The following is a 16,808-nucleotide window of genomic DNA, read 5'->3' on the forward strand; positions in this document are numbered from 1 at the left end:
TAGGTAGGGAGGTAGCATCTTTTTCTGCATAAAATAAGTGTTATCATTGGGTAATTTCTAGTGCATTAGGGGAGCATACGTCACATTGTTGGTGACGTCCGTTTTTCTTTTGTTAAAAAATAATTTGTTGCGTCAAGTAAATTTTTAGCGAGTGCATTAGGGGAGCGTACATAATATTGTCGGTGACATTCATTTTTATTTTGCAAAAAAAAATTAGTTGCGTTGAGTAAATTTTTAGGGGGTGCATTAGAAGAACATACGTCACATTGTTGGTAACGTTCATTTTCTTTTGTAAAATAATAATTAGTTGCGTCGAGTAAATATTTAGCGAGTGCATTAGAGGAGTGTACATCACATTGTTGGTGACGTTTGTTTTCCTTTTGTAAAAAACAACAAAAACTAGTTGTGTCAAGTAAATTTTAAGCGAGTGCATTAGGGGAGTGTACATCATATTGTTGGTGACATACATTTTTCTTTTGTAAAAAAAATTTGTTGCGTTGAGTAAATTTTTAGCGAGTGCATTAGGGGAGCATACGTCACATTGTTTACATAGTTACATAGTTATTAAGGTTGAAGGAAGACTTTAAGTCCATCTAGTTCAACCCATAGCCTAACCTAACTTGCCCTAACATGTTGATCCAGAGGAAGGCAAAAAAAACCCATGTGGCAAAGAGTAAGCTCCACCTTGGGGAAAAAAATTCCTTCCCGACTCCACATAGGCCAATCAGACTAGTTCCCTGGATCAACGCCCTATCAAGGAATCTAGTGTGTATAACCTGTAACATTATACTTTTCCAGAAAGATATCCTGTCCCCTCTTAAATTTAAGTAATGAATCACTCATTACAACATCATACGGCAGAGAGTTCCATAGTCTTACTGCTCTTACAGTAAAGAATCCGCGTCTGTTATTGACGTTCAACTTTCTTATGTAAAAAAAAAAAATTTGCGTTGGTATAAATTTATAGGTAAGGCATTAGTGTAGTGAACGTCCGTATTTTTTTTATACAAACTTATTTTTTTCCATGTAATTTTTCTTTTCATTTTTTTCTTGTTTCTTCTAAATTTTCTCTCTCTACTTTTTTTCTCTCTGTTTTTTTGTATAATAAATAACACAAGTCCAACACATTACACATGTAAAAGCACCACTTACACACACATCCTAGGGGTTTGGGGAAAAAAATGGCCCATTCGTCATGAAGACGCTATTCACGAGAGGAGGCATACGCCTTCCTTGCCTACAACAGGGATTCAGGCTGTGAGGAAGATCCCACATCCCTCTATTCCTCCTCCTCATCTAGAGAGGAAAGACACCCCACAAGGCGCTCTAGGATGCAGGCAACTCCTGCAGCAAACAATCCTATATGAATTGCACCCCCCCCCCCCCCGAAAAATTATCAGCCCGTCATTCTGGATTTCATCGGCAGCTCAGGAATCCAGTTTGACACCACTGGCCTCACTGGAATTGACTTCTTCAAATTCTTTTTCAGTGAGGAAGTAATAAATCTTATGGTGGCCCAGACAAACTTGTATTCCCAACAATTTTTCACCCAAAATCTCACGTCATCATACGCCAGATGGACGCCTGTAAATGCAGCAGAGATGACATTTTGGAGAATTGTGCTGCATATGGGCATAATGCGAAAACCAAGGTTTCAGCAATACTGGAGTACTGATATTCTCTACAGTACACCAGTATTCCGCATGGCCATGACAAGGACACGATATGAAGCGATCCAACAATTTTGCATTATAGTGATAATGCGCAGTGTCCTCCCAGAGACGATACAAACTTTGATCGTCTACATAAAATTCAGCCAGTGGTTGACCACTTCAGCAGAAAATTATCTGAGGTGTACACACCCCAGAGGGACATCGCTATTGATTAATCTCTAGTTCATTTCAAAGGGAGGCTAAAACTCTGACAATACCTGCCCAGTAAAAGGGCCAGGTATGGAATAAAACTGTACAAACTGTGCGATAGTACCTCAGGGTACACCCACAGATTTAGGGTCTACGAGGGGAAGGACACCCAGATTAACCACCCTGAATGTCCCCCATCCTGGGGGTGTGTGGGAAAATTGTGTGGGAATTGCTGCACCCACTGATAGATAACTGTTATTACCTCTACATTGATAATTTTTACACCAGCATCCCGCTCTTCAAGACCCTCTCTGCCAGAGATACCGTTGCATGTGGCAACGTGCAAAAAAATCAGCAAGACCTCCCTAAGCCGAAAATGCTGAGAAAAGGCAAAAGCAGAGCTCAATGCAGCGACAACATCATGGTGGTCAAGTATAAGGACAAAAGGGATGTCCTTATCTTGACCACTATATACCATGACAACAGCTCCCTTATCACTGTTCATGGGACCACAACACAAGTCCCAAAGCCAGATTGTGTCTTGGAATACAATCGGTACATTGGGGGTGTAGATCTTTCAGATCAAGTCCTCAAACCATATAGTGCCATGTGAAAAGCCAAAGTACGGTATAAATAATTGGCCGTGCACATTGTACAGATGGCAATGTACAATGCTTTTGTCCTGTTCAGTTTCAGGAGGTAGTCCTCAAGACCCTAATGTTTGGAATTCAGGAAGGTGAGGGTCCTCGTACTTCTGAAGCTGATAGTGCCCGTATTGTCCCAGGTCAACATTTGCCAGGACAGATTCCCCAAACAGCGAGGAAGGGACGATCACAAAAACGTTGCAGAGTGACCCAAGAGGGTCCATTGTTAAACCTGCCCTGAGAAACCTGGTCTTTGCATTAAGGATTGCTTCAAAGTGTACCACATGTCCACAAATTAATAAAATTTGTTTATACCCGGTTGACACATCACACTTTTATAATCTGATGTACCGCGCACATCTTACACATAACACCACATTATAATGCTTTCTGTTTTACTGTGTATGCATTTATAATCATGACTATAAAACTATGCCTCTAGATAAATTCCTTCAGGAGTGTAGTTTCAAAAATGGGGTGACTTGTGGGGGATTTCCAGTGTTTAGACATATCAGGGGCTCTGAAAACGCAACATGACGCCCGCAGACCATTCAATCAAAGTCGGCAATCCAAAACGTCACTTCTTCCATTCCAAGCCCTGCCGTGTGCCCAAACAGTAGTTTTCCCCAACATATGGGGTATCTGCGTACTCAGGAGACCTTGCACAACAACTTTAGTGACCATTTTCTCCTGTTGCCCTTGTAAAATAAAATTATTTTCACGGCTTTACGTTCTAAATTTCTGTGAAGCATCTGGGGGTTCAAAGTGCTCACCCACAGCTACATAGCTTCCTTGAAGGGTCTAGTTTCCAACATGGGGTCAATTGTGGGGGTTTTCCAATGTTTATGCACATCAGGGACTCTTTAAACGCGACATGGAGTCCGCTCTCAATTTCAGCCAATTTTGCGTTCAAAAAGTCAAAAGGTGCTTCTTCCCTTTCGAGCCCTGCCGTGTGCCCAAACAGTGGTTTTCCCCCACATTTGAAGCATCGGCATACTCAGGAGAAATTGCTCAACAACTTTAGTGGACCATTTTCTCCTTTTACTCTTGTGAAAATCTGAAAATTGTTGCTAAAAGATAACCTGGGGGTTCAAATTGCTCACCACACAGCTAGATAAGTTCCCTGAATGATATAGTTTTCAAAATGAGGTCTCTTGTGGGGGGTTTTCAATGTTTAGGCACATCAGGGGCTCTTGAAACAAGACATGGCATCTGCTCTCAATTCCAGCCAATTTTACATTCAAAGAGTCAAAAGGTGCTCCTTCTCTTCCGAGCCCTGCCGTGTGCCCAAACAGTGGTTTTCCTCAAGATATGGGGTATAAACACGCCAGTCCACCTCTGACCTGTTGCCGTTGGTGACTGTACCGCTGTGTTAATCTTCTACTCACAGCATTACACAGCATTACATAGTACACGATATCCTCCGGATCGCAGCAGAGAATCATATCCTCAAGTTTACAGTCACTAAACACGCCAATTCACCTCCTTAGACTAGTTACTGTTGGCGACTGCACTGCTGTGTATGCCAGGCTTTTCAGCTGCCTTGGCCTTTTGGCTCGGCTGGCCTTTGTGGCCTCACACAGGTGGAGCTCTGCAGAGACTCCTGCTCTGTACTCCTCCAAACACAAGACTGACACTGACTCTGAACCTGACACACCCAAACCCTATACTGCAGGGTTTTTTACTTGAATCTGTGGCCTTCAGCCACATGGAAAACTGGTCAGGAATGAAATTGGCTGCACTACTATCGTCCGTAATCCGTTTCAAAACACAAAAGCACAGAGCAGGCCCTCTCAAAACTGCCTTGGACAACCAGCATGCCCAAGACCTATACTCACTTTAGTCTGCATTGCAACCGCAGCTACGCCTATGGCTGCAATGCGCTGTCATGGCCTTAATACACCGACGTGTGCATCCTGTGGAGAACATACAGTGACCCGAACATGTAACACCAGTCACTGCCTCACATACCCCCTCCCTCTTTTCAAACCTGTGGGGTTGAACACTTGCCACCCCACATGGGCGTGTGATAAGTTATCTGCATGACCGTGGAGACCCAAGCCCGACATTGTGCTGAGAAACCAAAGTAGGATCCAGAACCATCGGTTGACGCAAGCATCCCTCCCCTTTGTGTTTCTCTTTGTTACATGACTACCCACCTCCCCATTCTCCATTGCAGAAGACACACCCAATTTCCTGACTAACAGTAGATTTGGACCAGTTTTGGGTGGTCTTGACCTTGTTTATTTGGGGTTCACTAACCCTGCAGCTCATCCCGTGACCCAAGTACCTGCCTTTGGGCTCTTGTTACTGTTTCCTCCATACCCTTACATGTGCCTCGGTGACGTCCTACCGAAATGCCGAGGTCCACCCCAGCAACTCCTGGTATACATCTGTACCCCTTCGCACCCAAACCCGAGCTTCCTGATGCTGTTGTCTAGCGAGAGCTCTATCCATTTTACCTTGATGCCTGGCTACATCCTTGGCTGGTGCCAGAGGGTTCCTCATGCGTACATTCCTAGTCGCCTCGGCGACCACACATTCCCGATTCCTCCAGGCTTTCTTTCTATATGTGAGTTTTATATAGCTGCGTCTCTGTGTGGAACCCTGTAACTGAGCTATCCCTAGGCTGCCGTCCCCTATGACAGGAATCTCTGACTCGGGACCTTCAGGTTCTGTGAACACAACAACATCCTCAGCCTCTTCTGCCAATGCCTGTAGGGGGAACCTATTGGGGTTACACTCTGTCCCTAGGTGGGCAACCCCTTTAGCAGGTATCCCTGACTTGGGATCTTCGGGTTCCTCGCCCAGAACAACATTTACCTTGAGAGGGTTGACACTCGTCTCCCGCAGGGACCAGAACAAGGGCAAGTCTCTTCCCAACACGGCCCCGTATGGAAGGGTCTTCGCCACTCCCACAACATGTTTAATGTCCCCACATGATGTTGAAAAATTAACCTCTGCAGTTGGGTACTCCCGGATTTCCCCATGGATACCCATCACATCCACTTTCTGTCCTTTGGCATTGTCCCTGGCAACAAGGGACCCATGAATCAAAGTCACTATGCTGCTCGAGTCCAGTAGAGCCTCTGTTTGGTACCTGTTCACGAGTACCTGGAAAAGCTGGGCATCGCTGTCGGCAGTTCCCATAGTGGTGGCACACTGACTGGGCGTAAATAGACACCCAGCGAGCATACCTGCAGTCCATGGGGTCAGATTTCTGAGGGCAGTTGACAGCCACATGTCTGGTTCCAAAATTGTGTTGATGTAAAGTAGACATGTGGGAAAGGTTATTTATTAACTATTTTGCATGATATGACTCTTTGATTTAACGACATAAAAATTAAAAATTTGAACATTTTCACCAAATTTCCATTTTTTTCACAAATAAATGCAAGTCATGTCGAAGAAATTTTACCACTATCATAAAGTACAATATGTCACGAGAAAACAATCTCAGAATCAGTGGCATCCATTGAAGCATTCCATAGTTATTACCTCATAAAGTGACAGTGGTCATAATTGTAAAAATTGGCTTGGTCATAAAAGTGAAAACAGGCTTCAGGGTGAAGGGGTTAACGCACTGGGGTTTACTAGTTTGTTACTCATAACTAAGTGCATCCAATGTTTATCTTACCGGAGGTTTATAGTGTTTCAGCCTTAAAAAATGTCCCCTGATCGTGTTCATACTTTGGTAAAAAACTTTAAGGGCCTTTGCGAAGTCACCATCATAACTTGTCCTATGCCCAGACAATCTCGTATCTTCTATTGTAGAATTTGCAGAAAATGAGTTTTTGCCAGAGTGTTCCTGCCATGAACTAATTCCAGATTTGTCGTAGCCTTGAATTAAAACATCACAATCATACATTTATATATATTTATACACATATTAGACTATACATATTGATAAATTGCTGACCTTGACGTTTCCAAGTGTCAAAATGCTTTAGTGATTCTTTAAGGAAAATATTTTCTTCTCTTAATGACCTATTTATGTTTCGTAACAGTTCGGTTTCTTGTTCCAGCTTTAACAACTTCATGTAGAGGTCCGGTACATGGCTATTTGGGTCCTGAAGCAAAGTACAAAAAAAGTTGAAAGCTATTTTCCACTCATTTTTTTCCTAATGTACCTAAAATGAAGTAATTTAGCTTTTTTCTTATAAATTCAAAGGGCAGGGCTGGTAGAATCCATTAATCATTAAAAATAGCAATGGACTGATGGGAGAAGTGCTCGGCCACTATAGAAGCAGTAACTCATCTTCCATTACAAGGCAGTTTTTAATTAGAGCTGGATCCTACTTGCCCTTTACATCTGTAGGCTCCGGCTCAGGAGAGGCAAGTGTGGTAGTGTAGGTTGCCATCTAGAGTGGTTGCTTTTTCGACTGCAGATTGGCTCACGCAGTTTATTACAAACTATGCTAAATACCTCAATTTTATAAGTATAAGCGATATAGAAGTGATACAGCTCAAAATTCCCATATTCATTGTTCACACAGCTTTACTGCTCTGAGAGTTTTTGGATTTGTTTGTAAGCTAATGCAATGTAGTCTCCTGTCTCCTGTAAATTCAATTTATTTTTCTTGGAGATGCATGTTACATTTTTTTTTGTATTAAACAATTGCCACATGTAAAGATTTTGTACACTACCTGTACGATTTGGAGCCATAATCAGACAGGTAGTAAATCTTTGAATAGTACCCAGTAGTGAAAACTAAAAACCAGGACCAGAGACTGGAATTAAGCCCTGAATTTTGACCTTGCACAGCTTGGAGTTAACATCAGAGGAGTAAGTACAGTCTTATGGGATCCCAAGGCAATATTTGGTCTTAAGTCCCACCACCAACTTAATGCTGCCTGTGTGCGTGAGCATCATGGGTGTTTATAAAGACATGTCCTCCTCACATAAAATAATGTTACAAGTTACAAGTACTATCACCATACTGTTACTGATCAAAACCCAGTGTTCCAAGACCAATAATAACACTTAAGGACAAAAAAAGTTGCACTATGACTACATACAATATTACCAATATACTCATCATTAACCAAATCCATTGAAGGGACCAATATTACCAACACACAGTGACCATTTAGTAATATCAATGCTCTGCAGATTTTATAAATATATAAAATACAGATCTATCTAATAATGTTCACTCTGATCGTAGTCGTTCACTCCCACCGCAACCTCACTACCCCGTTTGGCCCAGACCATCATAAACACTTTAGCTAGTGCTGCTGTGAGGCCGTGCCAGTGGGATGGTGTAGCCATGGAGGCTTTACACTGCAGCACTCCCCCTGTTGATGCATTGTCACTATGGTGGTGGTCAGTGCACAGCGCTGTGCATTTTAGGTGAGTGACACACAGAGAGATTCACCGTGATGTGGCAGTGGGTGTCATGCAGTCTGATCAGAATGTTAAACTAAGAAGCTCATGTTAATTTTTGCTTAACTGCAATAGATCAATGTACGAATGAAATGCACAGACATGTCCCACTCTGTGCCTCCACAAAGTAATAGTGCTGCCCTCTGTGCGTCCACATAATAAAAATGTTCCATTTTGCCATAACATTTGAATCCTCCTGTGCCAGGCAATGAAAACAAATAACCTAAAACAAACCTCACTCTGCTCCCATGATGATTGGTGATATGCTTTTCCTGCTTACTTGGACTCTCCAGCACAGATGATCTGGTGAAGTGATATCATTGCACCACCTGACATTACCTGCAGAGTAAATGACAGAGCAGGTGGCCATTGGCTTTCAGCTCAGCCAAAGATCAATAATTAGGTTGTGAGCATGTGGATACTGTTAAGTATTGTGGGATGATGTGGTTCACTATCAGACTGGCCCATTTGCCATTAACCAGATTGGTAGTCCAGTCCTGCTAAAAAGCCACCCAAGGGGGCAAGCAGCTCTCTCTGCCTCGACTTTTCCTTACACAGGGGTGCTTGCTTTGCCGAGCCCTCCGGTCTTCTCTACAAGAGAGTGGATGCAGAGAAGCCTCACTGAGAACAAAAGTATCGCCATGACAGATCCTTATCTCAGTGATATCATCTTTCAGAGGAGACTGGGAAGGACCTCAAGCACATTAGACTGTTGGTGAGTTTAGCTGACAGTCTAATATGTATTGGGGGCCGTAAGTCTTATTATCTCTCATGAACAATGATCCATTCCCTTTACTTTTATCTATAAAATGCCTAAAAAAGGCCCAAGTGTAAAATCTTGGCACGTTTGTCACTATCTGACGCCCGCTGTAGGTTCATACAGATCCTTAGAACAAAACCCTTATACAGTGACAAGGGCCAGGTCTTCATTTACAAATGAATGTGTGAACGGTGAGAATATTTTTGTCATAACTCATCACAGAAAAGCAAACAATTTTAGAAATCTCTACATCACCCAATCTGTATGATTTTTAATTGCAACACGTTCATTAAAATTGATAGTTTGATACTTGCCACCAAGTTAGGATTAGGAAGTGAATGCTTCATACTGTCAATTAAAATACATCCTCCGTTTGTGTATTCCATGTCTTTCAGAGACCAGTCAAGTTCAGGGCAACCCTCTGCAAAAATAACTCAGAATAAAAATAAGAATATTGATCCAGTTAGAATATACTGTATATATATAAATGTATTGGTTATATTCTGTACCATTCATATATCATTATTGTTTCTAGCTATTTATCTAGAGGAATTTTTCAGCATAAAGTAGGGGACACTTTCAGTATGGTCTTACTCTGACATTTTTTTGCTGACTGTTTCTCATCAATGATCTGATTTCTCATTTTGATCTGATTTTCATCCATCAGTGTGGTATCTGTTTTCATTGTATGCAAAAAAAAAAGCAAGCTTCTCCTATACATTAAAGGGGATCTACCAGTAGGATCAACCCTTCTAAGCCATCTATATGGGCATGTAGGTTATACGAAGCTAAATAACATGATACCCAGACAGCTAGTCTGACGCAAGCAATTCAGTCTAAAAATAAAAATGTAATATGTAACTTGCCCCTGCAGGAAAATTGTCCACTGTTATCATTAGATCATTTACTAATAACTTGCTGCTTTTAGAGAAGTTTGGGATAAATGGATAGAGATTCTTCCAAAATTATACAATACTGGTGAAAATGTCAATGTGGATGAACAACTTGTGGCACACTATGGTAGATGCCCATTCAAACAATATATGCTGAGTAAGCCAGCAAAGTACGGAATCAAGATATGGACACTTTGTAACAGCAGCAGTTCATACACTCTAAACGCTCAGGTATACCCAGAAAAAAGATGCGAGAAAAGCCTGAATGGAATCAGGGAATGTGAGTAATTTCAGAGTTGACATATGGTCTAAGGCTAAGTTCACACTTGCGTGTGGATGTTTTGCAGATGGCTGCCTTCCCTAAGCTCCGCCTACGCCCTGCCTACTTCCGCATGCGTCCTGCGTACCTATCTTTAACATTGGGTACGCAAGGACATGCGTTGTATACGGATGCGTGCAGATGCGGTGTTTTGATCAAAACGGTGTCAAAACGCTGCATCCGCATGCAACGCATGTCCCTGCATACCCATTGTTAAAGATAGGTACGCAGGATGACGCAGGACACATGCGGAAGTAGGTGGAGCGTAGGCGGAGCTTAAGGAAGGACGTACTCGGTCATCCTCCAACCATCCACACGCAAGCGTGAACTTAGCCTAAATGACACAATGTGACAACTTCTTTACATCGCACCAACTGTGGCAGCTGTTGCTGAAACGAAAATTTACAATGCTGGATAGCTAGACACTGTAAGAAAAAGAAAGACTGAACCGCTGCAAAGTATCCTTGGAAAAAGAGATGTCCATAGTTCAACATTTTTCTTTACTGGAGATACGACAGTGGTTTCTTACATTCCCATAAAAATCAAACAGATGATTGTGATGGGCATGATGCACCATGACAATGCAGTAAGTAGTCAAGATGACAAAAAGCAGCACGGTGTTCATTTTAGGACTTGATCACATATCAAAGTCAAACATCAGAAATACTCTGTCTGATGCCTGATACTTTCCGTACCCACTGTATATAAGAAAAATATGGATTTCTCTGGAAAAAGACATTGAATTACACACAGAGGTGTAGCTAGGTGTTCAATTCTGGGTGCAAATCATCTGAGTCGGCCCCTAACCAGGTAACCGTGTATACACCTAGAATGGCACAATCTAATCATAAGTATAGGGAAACCTCAGCAGATGACAGAGCTGTTATTGAAAATCTCTATACAAAGATTAACACTGACGTTGCCACTAGAGTTGAGCAACTTTTACTTTTTTAGGATCGAGTCGGGTTTCGCGAGAGTCGGGTCGGGTGAAATTGGTCCAATTATTTTGAAAAGTCGGGGGCCGACCGAAACACGAAACCCAATGCAAGTCAATGGGGAATCAAAGTCGGCAGTGAGTGGAGGACAGGAAAACACCTACAGTGCCCATTTTAATGCCAAAAACATCAATTCTTATTTCTTAAGCTTGTCAATCATAATTTACTTTATAATAATAATTAGGCATTGAAAACAGGGGGTCATTTGGCTAAAGTTGTGGGGGGGTAGGGCTGGCTCAAGATTTTCGTGGGCCCAGGAAACGCGGAATACATCACGGTGGTGGAGCAGGGAGAGGTAAGTATTTCAACTTTGCAAGTGCTGTGATCCTGAGCAAGCAGGGGGGGCCCACTCGTTGGCACTTGGCACTGGAACAGGGCCCCTCATAGTACGGCGGTGTGTTTGACGGCGGGTGGCGCCTCCCACTGCCAGAGACACTTTTGCGTACTTTGAGGGGCCCTGTGCCAGTGACGTCACCAACGAGTATGCCCCCCACCTGATGACGGAACCTGCACTTTCATCTGCACCTTCCTCTTTGTGCCCGTGTAAGGTGGTATAGAATGCGGGAAGGGGAACCTGACTTTCAGCAGGGTCAGATTCAGGCTGTGTAGAGTGCAAGGGGAATGTAGTGGTCTGGGTCAATGTACCAGCAGGATGAGGAGAAAACACAGATATAGACAAGTAGGCTAAATGCAGTTCAAAATTGGTAACAGGACTAAACAGGTGGCATAGCTTTGTTCAGTGGAGGACAACTGTAATGAGTGGCGCAGACACAGTTAGTAGGCCCAAATACAAAAGTAGGCTAAAAGCAGTTCAAAATTGGTAACAGGACTAAACAGATGGCATAGCTAGGTACTGAGGTGGGCTCCTCTGCTGAGTAGCAGACAGTGATAGTAGGCGCATAGTATTAACTGGTCTAAATGGAGGCCAGGGCCCCTGTATGTTTTAACTATCATCTATCATTTCAACAAATTTGTATTGGCAGTGCCATTGAAGGATTTAACAGCACAGACTACACAGTGGTGGAGCAGGGAGAGGTAAGTATTGCAAGTGTTAGAGCACGGTTCGAGCTGGGGGGAACACACTCTCGTGGGCGGCGGTACTGGCACAGGGCCCCTCATATTACGATGGTGTGTCTGACCTTGGTTGTGCACCACCACGTCAGAGACACTTCATTGTACTATGAGGGACCCTGTGCCAGTGCCGTCGCCCAAGAGTGGGCACACCCACCTGTCCAGGCAAACAGCACTCACACGGGTGCTTGTGCCAGGTGGTGACCACGGCCCTGTGGGGGGAGTCAGCCCATTTAGGGAGGTATAAAAATGGCCTATGGTGGACATTCAGCAGCTGCAAATGGCGGAATTGGAGAAGTCAGTAAGAGGAGGCCAAATGCAAGACATTTTTCAGGCAAGCTACGTGTCAGCAGGAGAAGGTGGGGCAAAATAATTTGAAATCTATGACTGGTTCATTTTAATGAAGGTTAGATCATCAACATTCTGGCTAGCCAGACGTGTCCTTTTTTCGGTCAGTATTGAACCAGCAGCACTGAAGACTCTTTCTGATAGCACACTAGAAGCAAGGCAAGCGAGCTCCTGTAATGCATATTCTGCCAATTCAGGCCAGCTGTCTATTTTAGATGCCCAGTAATCAAAGGGGAATGACCTGTGAGGGAGAACATCGATAAGGGAGGAAAAGTAGTTCGTAACCATACTGGACAAATGCTGTCTCCTGTCACTTTGAATCGACGCTGTGGCAGAAAGTGGCTGGAAGATATATGAAAAAATACAAGGACTGTAGTACAATTTCAATCTCCCTACAATGATCTCAGGAAAAGTATGGCAGCAATAAAAAGGACTGCTGCACACAAAAGTGTGGACAAATAAACAAGATAACTGTGCAGAAAGTTGCAACAGGATTTTTTATTTTAAAAAAGCAGTTGGTTTGCACAGCGGCGTGCAAACAGCAATGCAGCTATCAGGGAGCCTTATAAGGCAGCTTAATAAGCTACAGAGATGATGCACAAAAATAGAGCCTCCACTGTCCCTGCAAACAAATGGTGGTGTTGGACAGTGGAAATCACTACAGCACAAGCAGTTTCGGGGCTTAATCTTCCCTCCCTAACTATATCCCTTCTTCTGATGAAGCAGCGGCAACCTCTCCCTATGCAACGATCGGCAGAAGATGGCGGTCGGCGTGCACGCCCCTTCATAGCCCCTTTGACGCTGCAGAAAGCAAGCCAATCACTGTCATGCCCTTCTCTAAGATGGTTGGGACCGAGACCTATGTCATCACGCTGCCCACACTCTGCGTCCTCCTTCGTTGGCTGAAAAATGGCACTGAAAGCGTCATACGAAATGCGACTTTGGCGCGAAGATCGCCGACCTCATGGCCGATCCCACACTAGGATCGGGTCGGGTTTTAGGAAACCCGACTTTGCCGAAAGTCGACAATTTTTGAATTTGTCCCATCCGTTTCGCTCAACCCTAGTTGCCACCATATGGTGACTATATAGCTGTAGATACCAGTGCTTCAGAACACATAAGAGAATACAGCAGGACGGGACATACCGCCGGTGCAACTGCACCGGGGCACCCGGAGGTGGAGGGGGCCCCCTGCAGGTTAGCTAATACTGAGGGCAATCTGGCCTGTTTCTCAGAGCCTGAGGCTCCATGGGGCCCATGACAAGATTGCCCCCATTTGCGGCCAGCAGGGAGCGAGAATAATGATGAGGGTAGTGGAGAACCATGATGTGGGTTGGGGGAGAACAATGATGGGGCTGGTGGAGAGGACGCTGAGGTGTGGTGAAGGAGAACAATGATGGGGCAGGTGGAGAGGACACTGAGGTGTGGTGGGGAAAACAATGATGAGGGTGGGGAGAACAATAATGGGGCTGATAGAGAGGACACTGAGTTGTGGTGGGGATAAGACAGGTGTGGTGGGGAGAACAATAAGGAGGCTGGGGAGAACAATGATGGGCTGGTGCAGAAGACACAGGTGTGATGGTGAGAACAATGATGGGGTGGTGGACAGGACACAGGTGTGGTGGGGAGAACAATGATGGGTTGGTGGAGAGGACACAGGTGTGGGGAGAACAATGATGGGGCTGGTGGAGAGGATACTGAGGTGTGGTAGGGATAAGACACATGTGGTGGGGGAGAACAATGAGAAGGGTGGGGAGAACAATGATGGGGCTGGTGGAGAGAACACAGTTGTGGTGGTGAGAACAATGATGGGGTGGTGGAGAGGACACTGAGGTGTGGTGGGAATAACAATGATGGGCTGATGGAGAGGACACAGGTGTGGTGAGGGAGAACAATGATGGGGTGGTTAAGAGGACAATGAGAGGGGTGGGGTAGAAGACTGATGGGATGGAGGAGAGGACAATGAGTGGGGTAAGGGAGAGGGCAATGATGGGGTGGGGAAGAGTACAATGATGAATGTGGGGGTGAAAACAATGATCGGGATGGTGGAGAGGACAATGAGGGGGTGGGGAATTGGGATGGGAGTAAGGGAGAATTATAATGGATTTATGAAAAGGGGGAGGTAGATGTTAGATATGGATGTAAAATGAATTGTGCGGTGGAGGAGGGTGCTAAGTCCGTGATAGCGTCCTCCTCACCCATCTTACAATTCATTATGGAAACAGGAACACATGGGCTACTTGCACAGTGAACAAGTCTGTATGATCATGTTCACACACCACCAAAAAACCTGAAGACACAAAAGAGAATAGTGAAACCAAAAACACTCAGTTTGAAAAAATGTTGCAGTAATCCGCAAGTGCTAGTAAAAGATGTAAAAAACAGGGTATTTGGTTGATACGTTTTTTGCAAAAAATGTATACTAAGCTGCTCTACCAATCTTCACGGTATACCCTTATCAGAGCAGTCCTAACTAATGTATGCAATCCCTATCTGATGTATTTAAAAACCTGATCATCTGTATATAACCTGTGTGAACAGGGTTCAGAGAGGAAAAATCCATGTGTGCATACAGGGTAGAACAGCTTTTGTGCAGATAGCCCAAGAGGAGTGGTGGAACTCCCCAGTCTTGTAGACACAAGAGAACAATTATGGAAACAGGAACACATGGGCTACTTGCACAGTGAACAAGTCTGTATGATCATGTTCACACACCACCAAGAAACCTGAAGACACAAAAGAGAATAGTGAAACCAAAAACACTCAGTTTGAAAAAATGTTGCAGTAATCCGCAAGTGCTAGTAAAAGATGTAAAAAACAGGGTATTTGGTTGATACGTTTTTTGCAAAAAATGTATACTAAGCTGCTCTACCAATCTTCACGGTATACCCTTATCAGAGCAGTCCTAACTAATGTATGCAATCCCTATCTGATGTATTTAAAAACCTGATCATCTGTATATAACCTGTGTGAACAGGGTTCAGAGAGGAAAAATCCATGTGTGCATACAGGGTAGAACAGCTTTTGTGCAGCTAGCCCAAGAGGAGTGGTGGAACTCCCCAGTCTTGTAGACACAAGAGAACAATTATGGAAACAGGAACACATGGGCTACTTGCACAGTGAACAAGTCTGTATGATCATGTTCACACACCACCAAGAAACCTGAAGACACAAAAGAGAATAGTGAAACCAAAAACACTCAGTTTGAAAAAATGTTGCAGTAATCCGCAAGTGCTAGTAAAAGATGTAAAAAACAGGGTATTTGGTTGATACGTTTTTTGCAAAAAATGTATACTAAGCTGCTCTACCAATCTTCACGGTATACCCTTATCAGAGCAGTCCTAACTAATGTATGCAATCCCTATCTGATGTATTTAAAAACCTGATCATCTGTATATAACCTGTGTGAACAGGGTTCAGAGAGGAAAAATCCATGTGTGCATACAGGGTAGAACAGCTTTTGTGCAGATAGCCCAAGAGGAGTGGTGGAACTCCCCAGTCTTGTAGACACAAGAGAACAATTATGGAAACAGGAACACATGGGCTACTTGCACAGTGAACAAGTCTGTATGATCATGTTCACACACCACCAAGAAACCTGAAGACACAAAAGAGAATAGTGAAACCAAAAACACTCAGTTTGAAAAAATGTTGCAGTAATCCGCAAGTGCTAGTAAAAGATGTAAAAAACAGGGTATTTGGTTGATACGTTTTTTGCAAAAAATGTATACTAAGCTGCTCTACCAATCTTCACGGTATACCCTTATCAGAGCAGTCCTAACTAATGTATGCAATCCCTATCTGATGTATTTAAAAACCTGATCATCTGTATATAACCTGTGTGAACAGGGTTCAGAGAGGAAAAATCCATGTGTGCATACAGGGTAGAACAGCTTTTGTGCAGATAGCCCAAGAGGAGTGGTGGAACTCCCCAGTCTTGTAGACACAAGAGAACAATTATGGAAACAGGAACACATGGGCTACTTGCACAGTGAACAAGTCTGTATGATCATGTTCACACACCACCAAGAAACCTGAAGACACAAAAGAGAATAGTGAAACCAAAAACACTCAGTTTGAAAAAATGTTGCAGTAATCCGCAAGTGCTAGTAAAAGATGTAAAAAACAGGGTATTTGGTTGATACGTTTTTTGCAAAAAATGTATACTAAGCTGCTCTACCAATCTTCACGGTATACCCTTATCAGAGCAGTCCTAACTAATGTATGCAATCCCTATCTGATGTATTTAAAAACCTGATCATCTGTATATAACCTGTGTGAACAGGGTTCAGAGAGGAAAAATCCATGTGTGCATACAGGGTAGAACAGCTTTTGTGCAGATAGCCCAAGAGGAGTGGTGGAACTCCCCAGTCTTGTAGACACAAGAGAACAATTATGGAAACAGGAACACATGGGCTACTTGCACAGTGAACAAGTCTGTATGATCATGTTCACACACCACCAAGAAACCTGAAGACACAAAAGAGAATAGTGAAACCAAAAACACTCAGTTTGAAAAAATGTTGCAGT

Source organism: Ranitomeya imitator, chromosome 5 (genome assembly GCF_032444005.1).
Source record: "Ranitomeya imitator isolate aRanImi1 chromosome 5, aRanImi1.pri, whole genome shotgun sequence".
Lineage (NCBI taxonomy): Eukaryota > Metazoa > Chordata > Amphibia > Anura > Dendrobatidae > Ranitomeya > Ranitomeya imitator.